The sequence below is a fragment of the Rhineura floridana genome, chromosome 3, assembly GCF_030035675.1.
Source record: "Rhineura floridana isolate rRhiFlo1 chromosome 3, rRhiFlo1.hap2, whole genome shotgun sequence".
Classification (NCBI taxonomy): domain Eukaryota; kingdom Metazoa; phylum Chordata; class Lepidosauria; order Squamata; family Rhineuridae; genus Rhineura; species Rhineura floridana.
In genome coordinates, this window is record NC_084482.1 from 60,542,181 (window position 1) to 60,566,304 (window position 24,124).

General features: G+C 44.5%; 1 protein-coding gene across 6 annotated transcripts in view; it reads right to left on the reverse strand.

The window, feature by feature from the left end:
• Positions 1-24,124, reverse strand: part of CASKIN2 (CASK interacting protein 2) — a 128,536-nt gene that overhangs the window by 49,491 nt on the left and 54,921 nt on the right. Inside the window, exon 1 of one of the 6 annotated variants that reach the window (XM_061616160.1) lies at positions 744-815. The exons of the other annotated variants lie outside the window; for them this stretch is intronic. The gene's annotated coding sequence lies outside the window, so the exon portion shown is untranslated. Of the gene's footprint in view, positions 1-743; positions 816-24,124 lie in introns of those variants that run through there. 6 annotated transcript variants of the gene reach the window in all.

Below are 24,124 nucleotides of genomic sequence, written 5' to 3' on the forward strand. Positions count from 1 at the left end.
TACCTGAATGCACTCTACACTGTTCCTTTTGGAGACTACTTGGATATTTCAATTGGTTCAAAATACAATAAATTTTTAAGGGAACAGCTTACTCTTCTGCTAAAACAACTACATTTGCTCCTGATTGCTTCTCAGCACACTGCAGAGTAGGGTGGCAAGATACAAAAGAGAACAGAGCCCTTCACTTTTAATAGGTGGGTAGGAGAGAGAATTTTAGCAGCTTTATCTTGCATAAGCTACACCGGTTGAAATTCCCCCTTCTACTGGCCTATTAAAGGTGCAAGAGTCCTATCCTCTTTTGATATGTTCATCCTAGTTGTCACACCCACATTTTATCATTGGACAGGGAGCACATCAAATACTGAGAACATTTCTTGAACAGAGATAACATCTCTCTCGTTCCGTGTTGCCATATCCTTCAACAGAAGATCTTGTGGCATCGATTTCCATCAGGGTAGAACACATGGAACAAAGCAGAAGAATGACGGGACTGAATGGCCAGGAAATTAGGGTGGGAGAGTGTGCCACTGACTGTCAAGCTCTCAGCCCCAGTATGAGAAGCTTTGGAAAGGAAAAACAAACAAGCAAAACCCAGCTTCGCACAATAGGCTGAGGAGAGATGGACAACTGCAAATGTGAGAGGCTCACTGATGTAAAAATAACCTGCCTGCTGCCACTCCCTCTCCTCCTATTGTTAAACTTGCTCAAAATGAAGTTGAAGGCTGCAATCCAAACACACTTACCTTGAACTGAATGGGGCTTCCTTCTGAACAGAGATGCAAAAGCTTGCACTGTCAATATGCAACCAGTGTGTCCCTATTGAATCTACAAGGTTGGCTTCTGGTCCCTAAATGATGACTGGCCACATATTTCAGGGACGAGGCATCCCAGTTCGAGGAAACACTATAGACAGGCTTCTTGCAACAAGATTGCAAGGGCTCCCTCCAGTGGCAGAAACGCTAATAATTTGTGGTGTCATTTTTTACCCCGCAATTATTACCGTCAGAACACATCCGATTCCAACCTATGGGAGGTTGAAAGAGGGGCAGGGAGGGGAGATACAATGATGCATCACATGGTCTCCTTTTGCACACAGAGCCGTGTACTGAAAGTCCAATGATGCTGCAGTGTAAGGATCACGAGACCTGTACTGGTTCTGGTCCCCCCCCCGGATTTCCCATATTTTATTTACTTCATTGTATTTATGGACTACCTTCAAGTTGATTCCGACTTATGGCTACCCAATGAATAGGGTTTTCATGGTAAGCGATGTTCAGAGGGGGTTTACCATTGCCGTCCTCTGAGGCTGAGAGGCAGTGACTGGCCCAAGGTCACCAAGTGAGCTTCATGGCTGTGTGGGGATTCGAACCCTAGTCCAACACCTTAACCACTACACCACACTGGCTTTCATGATTGTATTTATACACTGTGCTTAATACTAAAACAGACTCTAAGCAGTTTACATAAATAACAAATACTATATGACAAGCAAGGAAACTGAAAAACTAAAATATAATACAAAACTACAATACAATATAAAATCCACCAAAAGCTAAAACACAGCATCACATTTTGAAAACATGTTAAGAGTCAGGGATCCATTTCACCCTCTCTCTTGCCAAAGCACATCCTGACAACTCACAGTATGCAACAGCCACCCATATATCACACCTCAGTTCTGTCTTACAACTATACAAATCATGCAATATCCTCTCCTCATCCCATTCTACTCCCACACCTCATGAACATCCATAAGCACACCATCCAACAAACCATTTCAATATCTCCCAATCACCAACCACTATGACCAATCCCTCCTTTCACTCTACTAAAAACATACTGCAAGGAGACAATGACACCATTCAATGACAGAACCATATATAATATCAAAGCAGTAATCCCACCCAGTAATCACACAGGTGTCCTAGTGTCCTAGACAGCAATCTGGCTCTCACCCAAGTTGCTATCTCCCACCCAAGGATGGGTGGAACTGCACATCCTCCCACCCTGGTCCTCCTTCCTCTCACCATGGAGTCCCCACAGTCATATCAACCTGCCCAAGAGGCACTCCATAAAAAAAATAAGAGCAACAGTCCAACTTGAAGGGTGGGGTTCACCAACAGTCTGGCTTTGTATTTAAAAACAGCACAGAAGGGTGTGTGTGTGAACTGGTAGGTCTCACTTCTAGGGGGTGGGGGTGGATAGGGAAGCTGAGCCTGTTAAAAATTCTCCCTTATGCACAACTATTAAAGGCATGGTTGGCAATGCTATACTGAGCCTGTTCCAAAATTCAAAGGCATCATCCACAGGTTGATGGACTCCCTACAGTAGCACATCAAGGAGGTGGAGGTACGTTTTCAAGGCTTTATAGAAGCAGTGGGAGTTTGGCACAGAGAAGGGTCCCAGCCGCAAACCTCTGACAAAGAGCCTAACTTTTCTCAAATACAATCGGGAGGCTCGCCCAATCTAACCGGTTATCTTGTAATCTAACTCCATCTCTGTTATCTTTTCAGTGCTTACTGAAGACCTTCCTCTTTCAACAGGCCTTTTAAGTAGAGACCTTATCCCAGTCTGTGTCTGTGTTGGAATTGCTTTTTAATATATTTTTAAACCTCCTTTTTAAAAATGTTTTTAAAGCTTTTTTAAAATATGTTTTCAAGATGTTTTGTTTTAATAGGTTTTTAATGGTTGTTGTGTTTTCATATATTTTGAAGTCTGTTTTTATGATGTTTTAAAGTGCTTTTAGTGCTTTTGTTTGCCGCCCTGGGCTCCTACTGGGAGAAAGGCAGGATATAAATCAAATAAATAAACAAATAACCTGAAGTGTAGGGAAGCGTACCCTATTCAACGACTCCATCCCTTAAACAAAAGTGTGTGCACGTGGATGTATGCATTCCCAAGGTACCTACCTGCCATGTACCTTTTATTTGAAAGGGATGGAGAAAAAGGAACAAGTAGAGAGCACACGTGTGCTTCCCCCTTCCTTTTCCAATACTCTCGTGTGAGCACAAAAAGTGGGTTACATGGCAAGTACAGCCTCACATATTTCCCCCTCCCAGTACAGCTAGTAACAGCCAAAGGAGAGCCAAGAAAGAAAGAGCCAGATATGGATATGGGGGAACCCAGTACAAAAGGAGGCTTAACCTCACACTGCAGATTCTGCAAACCTCTGCAGCGTAGCCAGGGCCAGATAAAGAGATGCTGCTGAGGCCCTTTCAATGATAAAACATCTTAGTGTTCTCCAACATATTTAGAGGCCCCTCAAAATGTGAGGCCCTAAGCCATGGTTTACTTGGCTTGCTCCTAAATCCGGTACTGAGCACAGCTGTTTTAGAACATGCAGCAGAGGTTGTTTGAGAGCTTGGATCAGATGCATAACATACAGTGACATGGAGCTGCTGCACAAGAAGATCAAGATTTGTCCAGCAGTTTAACCTTCTGCTTCCAACAGCAGCCAGACAGGTACCTTTGGAAATTTTCAATCAGGCCATGAAAATACTGGCCAAAACTTGTTGTTTGTCCCCCATCATCAGTTATTCAGAGGTATAATGCCTCTGAACATGGAGGTTCTGTTGAGCTATCGTGGGTAATAGGGGCCGCTGCCATATCCTTCATGAATTTGTTATTTGTAATGGCAGATCAATAGCCTGCTTGATCCTTTCCCAACTAGAGGGGCCAGACTCACAAAAGATATGAAAAAGAATCTTTGGGTTTCTAAGCCTCAGTCTCTCCCCCCACCAGCACCACTGCCATCTGTCTTTCATTGCTTTACAACAGACGAAGAGCTCAAGAAACTCCAAGGACAGTGATGTCATGGTCTGCAACAATAGCAAGGACATGGAGCGCAGCCTGGCCATGGTGGAGAGTCCACCTCCCACTCCTCCTCCTCACCCTGCTCCAGATACGTAGGAAGGGGGGGTTAAAAAAAGGGAGGGCCTAGCTTCCCTCTTTCAAACCTCCTAGTCAAGGAGGATTTGTTCTCACATTCTTTCAGCCAAAGGATTTAACTGGGATTGGCAGGGGAGGCGGGCAAAGGAAAGTCTGTTTCCAGGCTTCAGAACTTCAGAATTCAGTCTCAGCAGTGGCTTATATGCTATGGGGGTTCTTGTGCAATTCAGCCAATTGCTCTTGGAGAGCTGGAATCAAAACCCTGCTCAGTCCTGAACTCACTGGGTGGTCTCTCTGTCTCAGTTGCCCAATCTGTAAAATGGAAATTTTACGGCACAGTAATGACCTCAGTGAACAAAATTAAGAATGTAAAGTGCTGTTGTATATTTAAAGAATGCTCTATTAGAGATTGCTAAGAATAGGGACCCATAAAAGGTGTGTGCGTAAGAGTGAGCAAGAGAGAAAGAATAAGAGAGACAGAGCCCAGCTCAAAAAGTCTGAAGGACAATTATTCTGGTGGAAATTCATGTCTGCTCAAATGAGGGAGAAAAACATTTGTGGCTCTGAAAGCTATTCTTCACATACCAACCCCTTCCAGCCTGTAATTAATTGTTATCTTTATGTACCACCTTTCTTCCAAGGAGCTCAAGGTGGCCGAAGTTCTCCCCCTCTCCATTTTATCCTCAGTCCCAACAACCCTGTGAAGTAGATTAAGCTGAGAGGCAGTGACTGGCCCACGTTCGCCTAGTGGGCTTCATGACTGAGTGGGGATTTGAACTCTGGTCTCCCAGGTCCTAGTTTGTCACTCTAACCACTACACCATTCCTGTTGTTCACATCCTTCTTTTTACTTCCAAACTCTCTATTGCCCTGTTCCCCACAACACAAGGAGAAGGGCCCAGGACAACAAGACATACTCCCTTTTACTCTCCCACTGACCTCCTCTGTCTGAAACCTTGCTGTGATGAACAGATTCCCACAAAGATATTTTGGGGTGTGGGGCAAGGAGCCACAGTGTGGGCCTTTTGTTGACCGTGTTATTTCCCCCCAGCTCTGCTATTTGAGAGGTGTGGTGCTGCCCTCTAAGACCACAAGGCCAGGCTGGCCTCTCGCTGGGAAGCAGCTCCAGAGCTTGAGGCTTGTATGTGTGTTCCGGTGAGTGACCCACAGGGTTCTGTGATGTGGTGGCCTGCCCTTTAAAAGGGACGTCATAGGGCTCAGCTGGTTGCCTCGAGCTTCCCAAAGCGAGTTATCCAGCTCTGTCTGAACCCTATCCAAGCCAGATTCCCTCTTGGTCAGAAAGCATCAGGCTGAAAGCCAAGAAAAAGAAATCATACACATCCAAAGTCCAGAAGCCTAACAGGAATCCCAAACTGTCCAGTGCATCTGCATATGGTGGATTATACTCTTGCTTGCTGTGACTGTGGTACAGTATTCCAGTGTATACCAGCTTCATATGGGGAGATGGGTCTTGTATTGTAACCATCAAATGGTGACATATGACAGGGGAAAATGACAGCTGGTGGGGAATGGGGACTATTCTGCAATTATTCTGGCCCGGCTTTTACTGACATCCATATAGCACCCTTTGGATATAGAGGCAATGGGCTCTTCCAAAAAGCCAATTCTGGGGTCAGAAAACCAGAATTTGCAATAAATCAATTAGGTATGTTTGCAAAAGCTGCAGTTTTATGCACCAGGGATGAGGAAACTGTGGCCCTCCAGATGTGGGACTCTAGCTCCCATCATCCCTAGTCATTGGTTATGCTAGCTAGGGCTGATGGGAATTGGAGTCCAACAGCATCCAGATGGCCATAGGTTCCCCATCTATCATATATACACTTACCTGTGAGTAAGGCTGATGGGGCTTACTTCTGAGTAGAAATGCATAGGATTTTATTGCCAATTTTCATATATTAAATATGATTGAAGAAGCTTTCTTTTTTTTTGTAAAGACTCAAACAGTGGATGAGAGGGAGGGGTAAACAACATTGCATTTGGGGAGAGAGTATGTTAGGGAACAGAACAGCAACAGGAAGTTGAAAGCCAGTGTGTGGTGTAGTGGTTAAGGTACCAGCCTAGCACTGTGGAAACCCAGGTTCAAATCCCCACTCAGCCATGAAGTTCACTGGGTGACCGTGAGAAAGTCATTATCACTCAGCTTGACCTACATCACAGGACTGTGAAAATAAATGGAGTGGGGGGAAGGGTTGGATATAGTAGCCACCCTCAGCGCACTTGCGCTGAAAGGTGGGATGAAAATATGTGTTTATGTATTGCATTTATATCTCACCTTTCCTCCAAAGAACATTTGGTCCTCCACCTCCCAATTTTATCCTCACAACAACCCTGTGAGGTAGGTTAGGCTGAGACACAGTAACTGGCCCAAGGTCATCCAGGGAGCTTCATGGCTGAGTGAGGATTTGAACCCTGGTCTCCTAGGTCCTAATCACTCTAACCATTTTGCCACACTGACTCTGAGAGGAACTCCCTCACACCCTTAGTTGCCAACTCAGAGGTTAAAGAGGATGTGGAGGCTGCAGCAGTTAAAGAAATGGACCTTAACAGCATGCCAGTTGAATGGAGGTTGGGAAGGGGCCTTGACTCTCCACCCCATGGCTGCCCAAGTCCTGGGCCTAAGAAAGTGTAACCAGCTCCACATTTGCCTTCTGTAGCTTTTAGAAAACATTGACTGTCCCCACCCTCATGTTTTAGCAACCACAAGGGCTAAATTCGTGTTGTTCTTTTTAAAAACAAAGTCTGACATTCTTTGGATGCTGAGAAAGCCACTAGAGCAGCCTTTCCCAACCAGTGTGCCTCCAGATGCTGTTGGACCACAACTCCCATCAGCCTCAGCCAGCATTGCCAATGGTCAGGAAAGATGGGAATTGTGGTCCAATAACATCTGGAGGCACACTGGTTGGGAAAGGCTGCTCTAGAGCCTATATCACAAACCCAAACGACGCTGTAATTCTGAGTGTTGTTGCAGCCACATGGATGTGGAGGCCAGAAAGGCCATTCCTTGCAGGCAGGGGGATGGGGTTCTGCATGATGTTCTCTTGGTGCTAAAAGCACTCCCTGCTCTGCATGTCCCATTGCCATCAAGCCTGCAGAGCATTCCCTCTCTGTATTTCTGGATAGTTGCATTTGATTCCCACAGCTGCTGAGCTTTTGTAGTAGTTCATGTTTCTCTATCATCATGGAAGAGCTGTGCCCAGGTGTTACAGTGTTGGCAGTTGGGCTATGCCCTCGTTTGCCCACAGATTGCCACGTGCACTTTGCCCAAGTTCCCAAGGCGAACTCTTATTTACCTCCTCTCTCACAGTATTGCTTCGTTGCCAAAGGCAGGCATGTTTTTGCTTCACACTGTGTGGCATATAGGCAGGGCAAAATGGGCTGTTGGTTGGCGCTGCGTAGGCACGCTCAGCTCAGTGAGTCACACTCCACTCCTGCCAACTGCCCCAAAGGCTAACCTGGCACTGCCCACGCACAGCATTGTTGAGGGTGGGTAGTGTCTTGGGGTGGGATGGAGGAGCTTAGATTGTTGAAGGATCTTAGCGGGGGGGGGCAGGAATCCAAGTCTAGCTGAGAGCAAAGTTCTTTTGAGAGCAAAACAACCAGAATCCATTCCTGAAAACTGGATGCTACTGAGTTGCAAACACATCCACACCACTGAAATATTTGATGACAAACTGAGAACGTGTTTTTCTTAAGACACATTTGCAAAAGTTCCGCATTTCTATCTGCTTGCCATGCCCCACACTAGCCTGTTGCTGGTGCCAAACAAATACCATTCTGTGCTGAGGAGAGATACCCTGGCCCTGCCCTTCAGTTTCTCTCTTCCCCACTAACTAATAACAGTTTCACTGGAGATAAGGAGAAAACCAGGGTCAAGTTCGGCTTGGGCACAATGTTCTGCCATTTGGAAAAGGCCTGCCCATGGCTGGCACGCTATGCTTTGTGTGATTAGGAAAGAAGCAGTCCAGCCCCGGCCACGTTTCTGCTCTCTGACAAGAACTCAGGCGGAGGCTCCTTGCAGACGTTAACAGCTCCTGCCTTTTCTGAAGACAGATTTATCAGGGTGGCTGGCAGGGTGAATCTGCCCACACTTGACTCATGGGAGGAGTTCAGACGGATTGAGAGCTGCAAGCAATCCCAGAGACAAACACGGCAGCGCTCCCAGAAGAGTAACGAGTGTGCCAGGAAAAAACTTGGCAGGAGGTTCTGAAGAGTGTCAGTGCAGGCCATTCCTAGCTGATCTACAAGCTCCTCCCTGAACTCTCTGGCTTATTTTTAATATGCCTGTCTTGCCTGGGCTGGAGGCAGAGCATTAACATGTTCCCACCCCTTGCAATCACTACAGAATCCACTGTGGGCTGCACGCCCCTTGAAAATACTGCATGTCATAGTCAAAGGGGAAAAGCCCTATTTTTTCCTATGGACTTTGTTTCCCCCTAGGACTCCTTCTGGGATCTTCAAGCAACCCTGGGATCTTCAAGCAAAAACGGGCAAACTGTGCCCTCCAGATGTTTTTGGATTTCAACTCTCTTCTGCCCTAGCCAACATGGCCAATAGCCAGGGATGATGGGACATCCCTGTCTTCAAGCATGTCCAGGGCCTATGTATTCCCCATTCTCTCCTTTTCTTCTATCTGCCTTCTCTGGAGCCTGGGATGGTAATAAGCACAGCAAGCCTAAGTCATCCAGTCCTTTTGTTTTTGATTGCAAACCATTGTGGGACACTGCTGGCTTAACACCTCCTGTGTGGATTTTGTTCCAAACCAGGTATGTTTGGTGCATACACAAATGTAGAGGGCTATAGAGAGGGGCAAGCAGCATTTCCCCAGTATTCCTGCAACCAGGGGTGCTAAAGTGGGTGTTTGAAAGACTGGAAAGCTTAATTTGTGTTTTTTTTAACATCAAATGATGAGTGCTAGTGCACAACTAACCATGCAGGCGATGCTGCAGGTTCTGGAAGATCTCTGTCTCTGGGCCTGCATGGAGTCTGCAGCAACTACTCTGGTACTAGATTGGTCTCCATTCCTAACTGAACAGGCTATGGAACATCTTGCCTTCTAAAACAACAGGCTGCTGATAGCACAGCCACAGTCTTGGTGCGGCATGGTGATATTAAGAGTCCCATTCCCCAAACATGTCTGCTGAAGGTCATCTTGTCCAGCCTTTGTCAACCTGCCACTCTCCACATGTTTTGGACTAAAACTTCCATCAGCCCCAGCCAAGATTGGTTGGTGAAAAATTCACTAAGTCTTTGGGAGATGTACACAACTCTACTCCAGCAGTTTCAGCCACAGATCAGCTGGTCCTCCAATGGAACATGTGCAATGGGCTTGTGATGCATTCTGAGTCCACCTTCTCTAAATGGTAATATCAGTTTAATGAAGTTTCTGTATCTTTAAGAATCACACAGAAAAAGGGGGTTTCAATTAGTCATGCAGGGATGGGAAAAAGTTTCACCTGCTGAAATCCCCCTTTCTGCATACAAGAATTAACAGCAAAGAAGCTCTGATTTCCTTTGGCTCTGTTCACTCTGTTTTTGTCAGAGGAAAAACACACTGAGATCTACATGAAAACTGGTGTGGTTATAACAGTGTCATATTAGGAGATCCAGATTTGAATCCCTACTCAGTCATGAAGCTCATCGGGTGATCTTGGGTCAGCCACGAACTCTCAGCGTAATCTACCTCACTGGGTTGTTGTGAAGATAAAGTGGGAAGAGAGAGAACCATGTACACTCCAACAAACAGCTTGGAGGAAAGGCAGGATATAAGCATAGTACGTACGTATATAATAAAATGCAAACTTGACGAGATCCAGTGCTTAGTGGTTGTCCTGGACAGCGCATGCTGTTTCCCATCTCCAAGACACCCTGATCTGGCAATGCAGTGGTATTCGTGGGAAGTCCTATAGCTCAATCGTACCTGGTTCAATCCCAGACTTCTCCAGAGGGCTGGGAAAGCCTCCTATCTGAAACCCTGGACAGCTGCTGCCAGTCAGTATAGACAACACTGGGGCTAAATGGACCATCCTATGTTTCCCGCTTCCTATGTTTCTATGTATTTACCAACAGTCACTTGAGTCTGAGTTGTTGCTGACTTGTGTATCTATGGAGCAGGAGCAGCAGGGACGGCACCAGCTGTCAGTAGGGTTGCCAGGCTCAGGGCCTGAGAATGATCCTGTATCTTTAAAAGAAGAGAAAATTCAGCCAAGTGCAGGTTTTCTTGCAACACTGTAATGGGAAAAACCACAAGGTGAAATTCTCCCTTCCTCCTGCACAACTTGTAACGATACAGAATCATTCTCAGGCCCTGAGCCTGGCAACCCTAGCTGTCAGGAAGCAGTTAATTCAAAAGGTTTCATGAGAAAGGGCACGTGTCTTTGCTGATGACCTTTATGAGTACCAACCACTCCAGCTCACACAGGCTCTGGGCAAACAGATGGGCGGGCAGGGGGGGGGGAAGAAGAGGAGGTGGCTCTATTGGCCCAATAAACTAGCTGCTGGAGTGAGTTCCTTTCAATCTTGCCCAGGCCATACCTGCAGCTACGTGCCACTTGTCCACAGCGAGAGGCATGCAAAACAAGGGCTGAAGAGGAAGACGTTCAAAATGATTGCAGCACAGTCTTATTTTTCCCTCCGCCCTACCCCCTCATTATCTTCCAGGAGAATCTGAACTGTAGTCACCTCAGGGCTACAGTAATTCATCCATGAATCTGTACACTTAGCCACTTCAATAAACACAGATTGAGACCTGATTTTAGTAGCTCTGACTGGGGTGCTCAGTGCTGATGGCAGGGTTGTAAAGCCGCATGTGTTTTCTTGATTCAGCAAGGCGTTACAGCTAATTCCCCCTCTTCTCCCTACCCCCAGCTACCACAACAAAGAGATCTACATGTATTTATATTCAAAGGCAACTCTTAATTAAGTATACTCAAATATCACCTGTGAAGAGATACTGTAATATTGACTTTAATTACATAATTAATTAATTGCTTGAAGGCAAAGCAGCATTGCAGATTGCCTCATTACGGTACTTTGAGGTTGCTGCAGGTGTGCAAAAGAGTATAGCGTGGCATGGCGGGAAGGGGAACAAGAAAGATGTGAAGAGAGCAACACTTAGCAAAACATTGAATACAGAAGAGGCAAGATAGCATCAAGGAAAGAAACAACCTTCATATGATTGACAACTCCAAATCAAATATTTGACAGAAGAAAACCGGCTGCACGTATTGTGTTAATCAAATGGTCATCTCTCTCTGTGCTAAAGAAAAGGACCCAGAAAAGATTTGAAGTGCTAGCTGTGCAGAAGTGTATTAAAATCAACAATGTGTGCCAACGGGACATCCCCCCACTTACCCCTGGGTGCATGTTGCACTGTCTCCAAATCTGCTCCAGAAGTCTGGGGAATGCCCAGAACAGATTTAGGGGGGGCACAGGGGAGGAGAGGGGGAGAACATTCCATTGCACAATGATAAATCCTTGAGCTGATGGAATGTCCACCTTACTGCTACAACCCACTCACCGATCCACCCATATATATTAGAGTTGCCAGGCTCAGGGGCTGATCCTGATCCTGTATCTTTAGGAGATGAGAAAGTCAGCCAAGTGCAGGTGTTCTTGCACACTGTAATGGGAAAAACCACAAGGTGGAATTCTCCCTTCCCCCTGCACAACTTTTAACAATACAGAAGACCTCTTGGAGGCTGGACCTGGCAACCAAGAGGTCTTCTGTATCTTTAAAAGTTGTGCAGGGGGAAGGGAGAATTTCACCTTGTGGTTTTTCCCATTACAGTGTTGCAAGAACACCTGCACTTGGGCTGATTTTCTCTTCTCCTAAAGATACAGGATCAGTCTCAGGCCCTGAGCCTGGCAACCCTAATATATTTACTGTTTTTCTTCCAAGGATAATAAAGTGGTGATGTACATGATTCTTCCCCATTTTATTCTCAGTTAGGTGACTTAAGAGAACCAGAAAAAAAAACAATAGTAATAATAAGTTGGGTATCTCCAGTCCTAACCCAATGATCTAGGCTGATATACTATGTTCCAGGATGCTGCGATGATACCAAGATAAAAAACTCAAGAGTACGCGGTGCAGATATACTGCTCCTACCTACTACCTATCAGGTTATTAATATAATACCACATCTAGAGTAAGGATATCCTATATGATCATATTTTAGGGTAGGACAAAGAATTCAGTGGAGATCTGCATCTTTGTGGACATACTGTACCAAAACTGGCATAGCACCAGAGACAATAAATTTAATATAAATCTAATATTATAAAATAAATAAAACTTGCTGAATGCTTTGTTTTTGTGAACACAGTTACTGTTCCAGTCGGTTCACCACAATTCCCTCCCTCCCTGGTCCAAGATATTTACATAAACTATAATCTGTGTACTATGTTTCATAAATTATTTATGAGCATGGATAAATTTGTTTTCTGTTATCTAAGCTTTCAAAAGTGGTGGGGAAGGAGGAGCAGTTGGTGACCAGAGGAACCCACATAGAACACTTGCTGCTTGACTACAAGAAAGGCTTAAAATGTAAATGTACTGCCTTCAAGTCGATTCCGACTTATGGCGACCCTATGAATAGGGTTTTCATGAGGCTGAGAGGCAGTGACTGGCCCAAGGTCACCCAGTGAGCTTCATGGCTGTGTGGGGATTCAAACCGTGGTCTCCCAGGTCGCAGTCCAACACCTTAACCACTACACCACAAGACTTAACAAAGGATGTAATGTTACTGAGTGATTCCTGTTTCTCCTTCAGCTTTCATGGGGGAGGGGGGTTGGGACCAGTCAACCTGAATCAAGTTTTTAAAGATGGGGGGGGACAGACAGATGTCAGCAGGCTGCTCCATGTGATTCACTCTCCATCAGCACCTTCTGCAAAGCCTAATAATTGTGAAGGAGAGGGGTAGTGGAGCAGGAAGAGAGAAGATGGGATGCTCTCTCTCTCTCCCCCCCCACACACAGAGATATCCCCAGGGGAACTGTTACCAAAAATATTGGGAAAGCAGCTGGATCTCAGGCAGCCCAGCATCTCTCTGCCATCCCTCTGCAGGGAGCAATGGGCCACGGTAGATCCCAAAGCAGAACAGGAAGGAACATCCAGGTCTTTTCAAAGTACGACACAGGCTAGAGAACAATGAAAGGAAAGAGGAGCTGGAAAATCAGACTCCACTCAGACAGGAACAGGGAATGGCACACCCCGCCCCACTGAAGTAGTGTGTGCTCTTATAAGTTCAGTACAGAGGGCGCAGCTCCTCAGCAGGAAAGGAAAGTAGAAGGTAGTATTTGCAACTGACAGAAAGGAAGGCCTGGGGCACGATGACCATTGGGAAAGACAGCCACACAGAACACAGTCGTCTGCAGAGAGAGCTGGGTTGGCTCCAGCCTGTTGATATTTGTGGGGGGGAATCAAGCGCATGCTGGAACTTTAGCTTTAAGTGGAACTTTAGCTTTAAGTGTTTCACCCTAGTGCAACAAATCTACTTTTTAAATAAACCCGTACTTTTTGTGGTTTGGAAAGTGACTGGGCAATACATGGAAAAGTGTGGGATGGACAAATGATTACCAGAAAGATGTGTAAAACACCCTACAAGCATATCAGGATGAATGCAGGGTGATGTTCATTGCCCTACAACTGCCCTGGGAAACAAATGTAGTGTTGCCAGTCCCATGCTATGGAACACTCTTCCAGCAGAGATTCGGCAGGCTTCCTTACTTTTGACTTTCAGACATCTCTTGAAGATGGCTTTATGCCGACAGGCCTCTGCAGTTATATAAATTTTTCTTGAGCACCCAGTCATCTTAATGATTGCTCATTACTGTTTTTCATGATTTTTAAATGGTTTTATAGTGCTGTGCAGTGTACTGCCCTGGTAATTTGTGAGAGGGCAGTATAGAAATACTTTTTATAAATAAATGTAATAAATAAATCAGAACAAATGCTGAACAAAGACCAGACAGTTTCACCACTGCGTAAGTTTTGTGCAAGCTTATAGGGAAGAATGTTCAATAAATAGTTCCTCTGGAGAGGCCCTTATTTTATTACTTCAGACTCACGGAGTTTTCTATCATACAATAATTCTATACTTTTACTCTCGTAAGTATGTTTACCACAGGAATACCAGCGTTACATATAGGTTGCTAGATATTTAAAGGGTACAGATCCATGACACAAATTCACATAACGTTTGCATAAGCTGATTTATATGTATACATGCCTCTGGGAAATTAAGAGGGCAGGTGGCTTGAGTCTTGGCAGCACTGTGCTGAGTGGCACAGAACATGAGAAACGCCTGCTGTATCAGGCCAATGGCCCATCTAGTCCAGCAGCGATGGCCAAGCAGATGTCCATGGGAAGCCCACAAATCTGATCATGAGAGCACTCTCCTCCACTGCTGTTTCCAGCAACTTCTATTCAGAAGCATACTTCCTCCAGCTGTGGAGGCAGAGCATAGCCATGGTGGCTAGTAGCCTTTGACACCATCATCCTCCATAAATGTATCTAATCCTCTTTTAAAGCCGTCCATGTTGGTGGCCATCACTGCCTCCTCTGGGAGCCAGTCCCATAGCTTAACTATGCACTGTGTGAAGAAGTACTTTTGTCTGTCCTGATTCTTCCAGCGTTTAGCTTCATTGGATGTCCACTAGTGCTATGAGAGAGGGAGAAAAATGTCTCTCTATCTACTCTTTCCATGCCATGCATAACTTTATAAATTTCTATCATGTCACCTCTCACTTGCCTTTCCTCTACACTAAAAAGCCTCAAATGCTGCAACCTTTCCTCATAGGGAAGTCGCTCCAGCCCCTTGATCATCTTGGTTCCCCTTTTTTGAACCTTTTCCAATTCTACAATATCCTTTCTGAGGTGAGGTGACCAGAACTGTACAGAGTATTCCAAATGTGGTTGCACTATAGTTTTGTGCAATGGCATTATGATAGCAGTTTTGTTTTCAATACCTTTCCTAAGGATACCTAGCATGGAATTTACTTTTTTTACAGTTGCTGTACACCGGCCCAACTGCATTATATGCAAAGATTTTTTAAAAGGGAGGGAATGGGGCAGGAAATCTTGGGCTCTGGAATAAAACTAGGACTCAGACCCCCTGGGCCATCTCCTAGCAATGCACATGCCCCTGTGTTTCCTGTAACAAACAGGTAAAGTGTGAATAACAGACATGCATCCTTAAATATCTATGTACACACATCAGGCCACAATTCAATCTAAGGCCACAATCCGAGTTAAGAATGCCAAAATCTGTGTTAGATTTGGACCTAAGAAATCATCATCCAACAACAACAACAACAATCCAATATGGGCTAGCTAGCATATATAAGACACCTAATGAATGTCAGAAAAACAAGCTCTTTACCAAGTGCCACAGTTAAACTGCTTCAAATAAACCTAACTCCACAAATCTGGTCATGTTACTTTCATGTCTGAGCATTGGGGAGACTAACTATAATTGAAGAACTAATGAAGCCACTGCTGCCCTACTCCCAAATCCTAGGAGGCATTTGGAAGACCACATAGCACAGACAAGACAATTTACATCTCAACACATTTTAATCATCTTTTGTTCATCCAGTCACAAAGGATGAAAAATAGGCTCCTTTTAAATTGTGGCTGTGGAGAAAATGCTGAATGAATAAATCTGAGGGGTTGAAAGACACAGGACTGGAACTTTATCAAGTTAGTTGAATTTGGGTCCCATTGAAATCAATGGGACATGTTACTAATGACTAAAATCCCATTATTTCAATGGAAATGAAAGTACAACAAACCCCACAGATTAATATAGGATTATGTAAAAGTCCCAAAAGTGTTCACTGAAAGAGGAAAAAAAGTTTACACTTTATATCGCAAGCCTAACATGTTTACTCAAAAGTAAGTCCTACTGAATCCATGGAGCTTACTCTCAGCAGAGTAAGGGGGTTAGGATTGCAGCCTTAGTCATACTGACTGTTAACAAAAGTGTACTTAACAGTAGGATCTTAGATGTGTCTACTCAGAAGTAAACTCCTTGACTTTCAGTGGAACTTATGCCCTGGTAAGTGTGTATAGGACTGCACCCTAAACAGATTAAAGGGATAAATAAGAGGAGAGACTGCCCCTTAAAATGTAGAGGGGCAATTTTTGAATAACGAAAGAGTGAACCAACTGATGTTTGTTGTAAATTAATTCAAAATAAGCAATCAGAATCTTGCAACCATCTGTTTAATACTGCAGATCAGCAGACAACCTGCAATCTGTCTGTTCAGGTTATTCTGGATTTAGCGATGTGTGTGTGCTTGAGACAGTATAGGGAAATTGAATAAGTAATAGAAGAGGGTTTTACAAGTAAGATCTGTGCAGGGCATTATTTTCAGATTATATGATATCAACCACTGATACAGAAACCTGTTGAAATAGATGGACCAGTGTGGTCTGACCAATCAGGACACAGAAGAAAAACTGATCTGGATGGATTACAGGCTCTGCACACTAGTTTTCAAAGGCTTCTCTAAAGGCATTTTTTTAAAGCCCCTCCCCCCGCTTCAATACATCACTAGCATTCATTCCATCCATCTAAGTACCAATGGTACTGTATTTTCTAAACAAAATAGAAGGGTAGGATTGCTACAGGAGGGGTTCTTTGTTTAAATATTGAAGGCGATATGCATTCCAGTGCTACAAAGGGAAAATACTTATTCTCTGAAAGAGGGACGGGTGGGGAAATTAAGCGGAAAAATAAAGCAAAATGGGATTGGCAGAAAGACAGGGCAACAGACATCCCAAACTGGCACTAGTAGCTGTGTGTAAGAGTGGGGTTCCTGTCATCACAGTCATGATGTCATAGGTACTAAACAACAGGTGCTTATAACGTTTGGCACAACTACCATCCACACCGTACTTATGCTCCCAATAGTCGCATTAGTATGGGGAAGGGAGGAATTGCATTTACCCACCATCCCAATATTGCAGGATGGATGCTGATAAAAATATGGTTTTCCTGCGGGTATTGTCGTGAGTCAAGAGCCAATGTGGTGTAGTGGTTAGACTGTTGAGCTATGACCTGAGAGACCAGGGTAAGTGGTGCTGGCGCGGGGGAGAGGGTATCTGGAAAGGTCCAAAGTCGATTGACTCACACCGTATCCCAGTGCATTTAGTTCTAGGCTAAGAGTTGAAAGGAGTTTTTATTCAACCCTTTACTGACATGATGTTTGAAGAGATATTATGAACTTAGTAAGCAGTCTCCCACCCATAAAGAAAGGTTCTTGACTGCTAGGTAGATCTCATAATGAGGAGGAGAAGTCTATATTTCCCCTGGGGACAGAAATCTATCATTTCCCCACCCCAAGATGGCAACAGCTGGGGAAGTCATTGTGTGGGGAGGGGGAAAATCAAGCCATTCCTTCAGAGATATAGAAAGCTCCTTTCCCAGCTGGCAAGGAAACACGTTACCGGCCTATGAAGTCACCATTTCTTCTGGGATCTGGTTGTTCTGCTGTCCAGGATGCGAGCTCAGCAGCATTTTATTTATACAAGGAAGAGGTGGAGCCTTGTCCATTTCCTCCATCCTTCCGAAAGGATAGAACACCTCCCAGGAGAGACTGAGATGCATGTGATACAGAGGAGCCAGACTCACTCCTGGTGTTGTCAACAGTGGCTCCTTGTCAAATCACAGAAGATTTCATGGGATGTATACTTTGAAAGCTTCCTGATGTTAACACAGCTTTTGCAAGCCAAGCTTATATCTTACTAAAATAACAGGACAATAGAAACCCTTAAACACTTTGGGGGTAACAGATCTAGCACTGGTTTCCAGGACAAGAACTTGAGACCATCCTTATATAACAAGGAAGATTACTGTTTTTGGCTGAGCATGAGCAATATGGAAGAATGCAGGTGGAGGTGGCCTTTCACATGCATTTGCATCTATTTGCCTTTCCATGATGGTACATATATATTCGAAAATACCTCGAGAGAGCACCAGTTCTCTGTTGAAATACCTGCTCAGATGAAATTGGAGGCACATGATCCACATGATCTTCCAGTCACCAACAATTCACACAATCCTTTCTAGAGTGGCTGAAACTTGCAGGGATGGGCCTACCGTTAGGTAGAGTGAAACATCTGCCTCTGGTAGAAGATGCTGGAAAGCTGGAAGCAGCAGCCAGGTTTTGGAGGACAAAGCTATGCGCACCAAGCAGCCTGCCCTGCGTTACCTGAGCAAGTCTGCTGCCTTCAGGGACGGTGATGGAGGACATTGTCTGACTGCCAGCACTAAAGGAAGATCCAACTGTCAGTCCAGTTGGCTTCTGTACATGGAATGTGAGGACAGGTGTGAATGTGTCATTATCCCATCCTGCACCTCACCTCAGGCAGCAAAAAGTCCTCTGCTGGCCCTGACTGAAAGTAAATTTGGTTCTTCCAGGAAACTCAGTTCTGATTGGCTGAGCAGCTTTGCTGAGCACAACCTACCAATAACTCATATTTTCCCACACAAGGCATTCTGGGGTGTTATCTGATAGTTCAGAAGTTACAATAAAGCCTGTTGAAACAACCATGAGGGTGATGGGGGAGCAGGAAGAAGAGACAATGATATAAGAAGGAACAGCACAGCCACAAAAAAGATGAATGCATGTAGAGAGTGGTGATGTCACACTCCACCCATGTTACCATGACTTTCCAAGAGGGTTAGAGACAGCAAACAGTTACAATGGAGCAGACCAACACAATGGCTGTAATCACTACCACTGAGGCTGAGCTTATAAATATGCAGTTATGTTGAAAGTGAATTGGCCTTTAGCAAAGCATTTGAGACTCTCTCTCTCTCTCTCTCTCTCTCTCTCTGTCACACACACACACACGCATCAATGTCCTTTCTGATCAGCTTGAAATGTGAGGGCTGGGTAATAGCTAAATGACCCCCCCCAAGGGAAGTTTTTTTATGAAACATCAAAGACCCTGAGGTAAGATGGAGAGGTAAAGTGAGGTCCCATGATGAAGCTTGGCAGTAGTGCCAGCCTGTTCATGTGTTCCCACCTTAGAAGTCAGAACAAGCACCGTATCTTAATGAAATCCACCGAAGACCATAGTGGGCTTTTGGGACACCGGTGTCGGCAGAGAAATAATACATAGGGACTTAGAGAGGGATTAGGAGAATGAGTAGAGAATAAAGAAAAACAGATTCAACTTGGGAAATTGCAAACTACAGCATCTGAGGAAAAGATAATCCACTGGGCAGATACTGAACAGAGGGAGAGACCTTGGAAGCAGAATATAGAGGGGGAGCAGACACAAAGCTAGGAGTGTGTGAAGCGATAAAGCAAGTGTTGTCAAAAAGGGCTAATAAAATGACAAACTTGTATATATGCCTCTGTGTCTGTAGTTCTAAGATGTCAGGTGGCCGTGTGCCCTGCATTATAGGGGACAGTGCTCTCTTTTGAAGGGCTGTCAGAGAACACTCAATTTGAAGGTGGCACAGGAACATAGGAAGCTGTCTTATCCTGAATCAGATCCATTGGTCCATCTAGCTCAGTACTGTCTACACGGACTGGCAGCAGCTCTCCAGGGTTTCATGCAGGGGTCTCTCCCACAGCCCTACCTAGAGATGATGGGGATTGAACCTGGGACCTTCTGCATGCAAAGCAGGCTCTCTGCTACTGAGCTATGGGCCTCTCCCAAGGGTCTGCTGAGGACTGTCCACCCTACTAAGAAATAAGGCAGCCTCTCTGGTAGGTATGTGAGCTCCTTGGTGACTCCATTTAGCCCAGTCTGCCATTCGTTTCCCCTCTCCCTGCTCCTATGCCTTAAACCGCAGCCTAACATGAGGAAATCAAGGTGGTGAAGCTTTTTCTCATAATGTTTATATCCCTGTTACAAGACGTTTCTTCCTTCCCTGCCAGTGGTGCTGACCCCATTTTTCTGGTGTCTGTTTAGAAGAAGTTCCACCTGCTTATCTTTAGGGCTACCTCTAGCAGAGTCCAAGCAAGTGGGTCTGAATGCACCAGTGCAGCCTAGTGACCCAAGAAGCCAGCAAGAGGGAGCAATGAACCCATGGTGATAGGAATTACAGACTCATTTGCTTAAATTCATATTATCCATTTGAATATCTTTATTCCTGTGTGTTCATTGGTCTGCTGAGGACTGCAAAGTGGACCAGGCCCCATTCTACTTTACTCACTGCCACCACTCTATAGGGTGTCCATGTGTCCTACTTTATATAGAACAGTCCTCTATTTTGAATGTTTGAAGGCTGCCCAGTCCAAGTTTGGTTTAAAAATAAGGAACTATAAAAAGGGAGAGTAGGAGCCTGGAAATTGCCCATCGATAGTTAGCAACAACTGGACAGCAGAATGGGCCGGCACACACAAGCCACTTGGTCCCTTCCCCACTACGGTGAGAAGTCTAGTATTTATATTTGAATTACAGTAATTATTTCTAAATTTGCAACTACAAATTGCCATATGCAAATGTTATGCAAATTTCAAGCCTCTGTTATTTCTTTTGGTGGTATAAATCCACCCCTTTTTTGCAATGTATAACTGGCCACCCTACCCAAGACAGCAGCAGCATCTCTGTTTCAGGATGGGTGTGCACCCTATTTTTGACTGTACCTCTCAAGCAAAAAAAGTGAAAAGAGGTATAGGGGTTTGTACAGCACAGACACTGAAATGGTGAGCCTTCAGAGAGGCTGAAAACACCCTGTTCAGGAGGATGGAAACGGGCCTTTAGTCCAGGATGCATCAATGAAGAAGAGGAATTGCCTTCTCTTTATATACTTCAGTTTGTTCCCACCTCCTTTCCTTTTAGGACAGGGGATAGTCAATGGGGTGCCCTCCAGATGTTCTTGGGCTATAATGCCCATCAGCCCCAGCCAGCATGGCCAAGATTCATGGATGATGGGAGTTGTAGTCCAACATCATCGGGTGGACACCATGTTGGCTGCCTCTGTTCTACTAGGATATCTGGGTGAGAAGGGAGAGCCAGCCTTGCCATAAAGCAAGGCAAAGTGACTTGCTTCAAGCGGGATACTGAATGGAGATGGATAGATGATGGCAGGAGCTGGTGACTAAAGGGTGCAGCAAAGCTTTTTGAAATGTTAGCCCGAGTAGGGGCATGGCTTTGGGTCTCTCCTTCAAGCAGCCAAATGTCTTAGACTGGCCTTCATAGAATCATAGAATAGCAGAGTTGGAAGGGGCCTATAAGGCCATCAAGTCCAACCCCCTTCAATTCTGAGAAGAGTAATCCTCCACTTCTTGGCTGGGCTTGCTTGCAAGACATATAAGAGCCCTTCACCTCTATCAGAGTCTCCTGCTACAATAAAGGCTGGTGCCCAGGGAGGTAGCCTTTTCCCACATAGTTCAGTTGCATCTGTAGCTCTTCAACATTTGCAATTGAGCTGTCTTACTTTGGAACCAAGCTCAAAGCTTTGGCACTCTATCCCAAATTTTGAAGCCTGCATAGCTCAGTGGACTCTAGTCTGATAAGGAAAGGCTTTGCCTTGTAGAATGTCTTTGGGATAAAGCTGCATTTTCCCATTACAACCAGTGACCCACATCCTCAAAACAGCATTTCTTATGTTTTCTTCACTCTGGCCACCTTGCACTCTGGTGCTACCCATGCTAAATGGAAATGGACTGTCTTCAAGTCGATTCCAACTTATGGCGACCCTACGAATAGGGTTTTCATGGTAAGCGGTATTCCAAGGGGGTTTACCATTTCCTTCCTCTGGGGCTGAGAGGCAGTGAGTGGCCCAAGGTCACCCAGTGAGCTTCATGGCTGTGTGGGGATTCGAATCCTGGTCTCCCACGTCGTAGCTTTTTAAACTCTAAACTTTTTAAACAGCCCCGGAATAATTTCTATTTGCAGCTCAGAGCAAGGGATGGAGAACTTGGCACCTGGATATCCAGTTTTCAGTGCTTTGTTGATACAAAGATGCATTAGCAGAGAAGAATAATTTCAGAAAAGGACAACAAAATAGTTCAAGAGGCTAATGGAACTGGTTATCAAATGAAAGTGAAGAAACTATATTTATCTAATTTGCTTAAAAAAAAGTTAGCATTACAAATATAACTGCCTGCAGATGTGTGGTGGAGACCAGGACATCCAGTTCAATACTATATTAATAATCTAAGTTCAATGTCTCATAGTGGGCAAATATATTTGCAAGTGAAGACAAACATAACATTGGTAGAGCTGTAGGGAGTTCCCTCACCATGTCCAATACAAACATACTTTTTCCTCTCCAGGGTCAAGCTCAGGATGGGTGCAGGGGAAGAGTTAAACATAAAACATAAGAAGAGCCCTGCTGGATCAGGCCAAGGCCCCATCAAGTCCAGTATTCTGTTCTCACAGTGGCCAACCAGATGCCCATCGGAAGCCCATAAGCAGAACCTGAGCGCAGCAACACTCCCCGCATCTGCAAGTCTGCAACAAAAGGCACTTACAATACACACACCTCAAATTCATGGTGCAGTTTTGCAATTGTTTTTAAAATATTATTTTAAAAATCAAGGATGCACTTATACATAGATAAACATACATGTGGCAGTTTTTAAAAAAGGAGTGGGTTATCCTATGAATGGAGGGGGGGGATGAAATGGACTGCCTTCAAGTCGATTCCGACTTATGGTGACCCTATGAATAGGGTTTTCATGGTAAGTGGTATTTAGAGGGGGTTTACCATTGCCTTAAGGCTAATCCAATTCAGAATGGAAACAGGAAATGCATTTTTTGAATTTAAAGTTTGTACTGTGTATAACATCATGATAGAACTGATAGTATACAGAATTGTTAGGCATGTGAAATATGGTTAGATAAATGTGTTTGTATTGATATCAATAAAGAATAATAAATAGATTTGAAAGGGAGGGTTGGGCAGCCCACCTGATGCCTGGGAGACTAGACTGACAGCTGACTCGGCATCTTGATATAATATGCATCTATAATGTGAGTTCACACCATGAGTTAAATACCTGCTATGACTTCTCTTTGAATGTTACATCCGTCTTTACCTTATATCCAGCATGGCAGCCCTCTTAAAACAGAAACACCACCATCTACATTCAGTTATATATGAAATAAGATGCTAAGTAGTTTTGATAAACGGTTATTGGAGTTAATTTACAGATTCTTCAAAAGCACAAGACAAAACCATTCCTCAACTGTACCACTTCAGATGGGAAATGGTGCTGGTTGCATTTTTAAATATTGTGCAAAACAGATATCTAAATGACATGGTATCCGCAGGAGGCCCTCACTTGCAGAGTGCGGTGACCGACTGGGTATGTAAGGGATAAGATGATTTTTAGACATGGACTCATTTCATTCACTTGTTCAGAGCCAATGTTACGTTTATCTATCCATTAAGTACTGTTTGTTTGTAGAAAACATGTACTGGGCAAACTGGGCAACCATGCATGGTATATGAGAAAATCATTTTAGTTTGTTTCATGCACCAGTTCAAGAGAGCTTGTGGCATTAAGACAGCCTTGCTCCTAGAACAGTCCTTTTTTGTCTAGATGAGATGTGACAAAAGGGAATAACAACAACAACAACAATAATAATAATGGGAGGTGACACAACATGCCCAGCAGATCATATGCACTAAGCACTGCTACTTTTAAGCTTGCTTCCTTTCTTTTCCAGTTCCAGAAGCATCTGAAAGTTAAGAGCAAATCTCTTTCTGTTAGGGTTGCCAGGCCAGAAGCATCCCAAACCCTGACATTTCAGGGGCGGGCCTTAGTTATATCATGGGGTGGGGCCCTAGTGATGTCATGGAGCGGGGCCTTCACAGGCAGTAGCTTGGAAACAACAGCAATTGAAGCCACACTTCCCAGTGTGTGAATTCTCTTTTACCACTGTTGGGCAAGAAACAAACCATCATTCAAACAAAGAGGTGCATCATCAGTGGGTTTAAGGGAGTTAAGCTGAGTGCATGGAACCATTGTTATTGCTTTTAAGGATGTAAGGAAGTGAGGATAAAGGTAAATGAAATGCAATTAGAAAAAGGAAAAGAAAAAGACAGTGCTGATTTCCTAAATGCAATACCATACCAACCACAACAAGATTCCTATGAGTAAGGCAGAAAACTCAGCATCCCATGACCAGTTAGGGTTCCTCACCAAAAACCAACATTGAAAACACCTGACAGCCAGTCAGCCAAGGTAATAGAAATCCCCATGCAACACAACCTGACCTGGGGGCTGCAGTTAGTGCA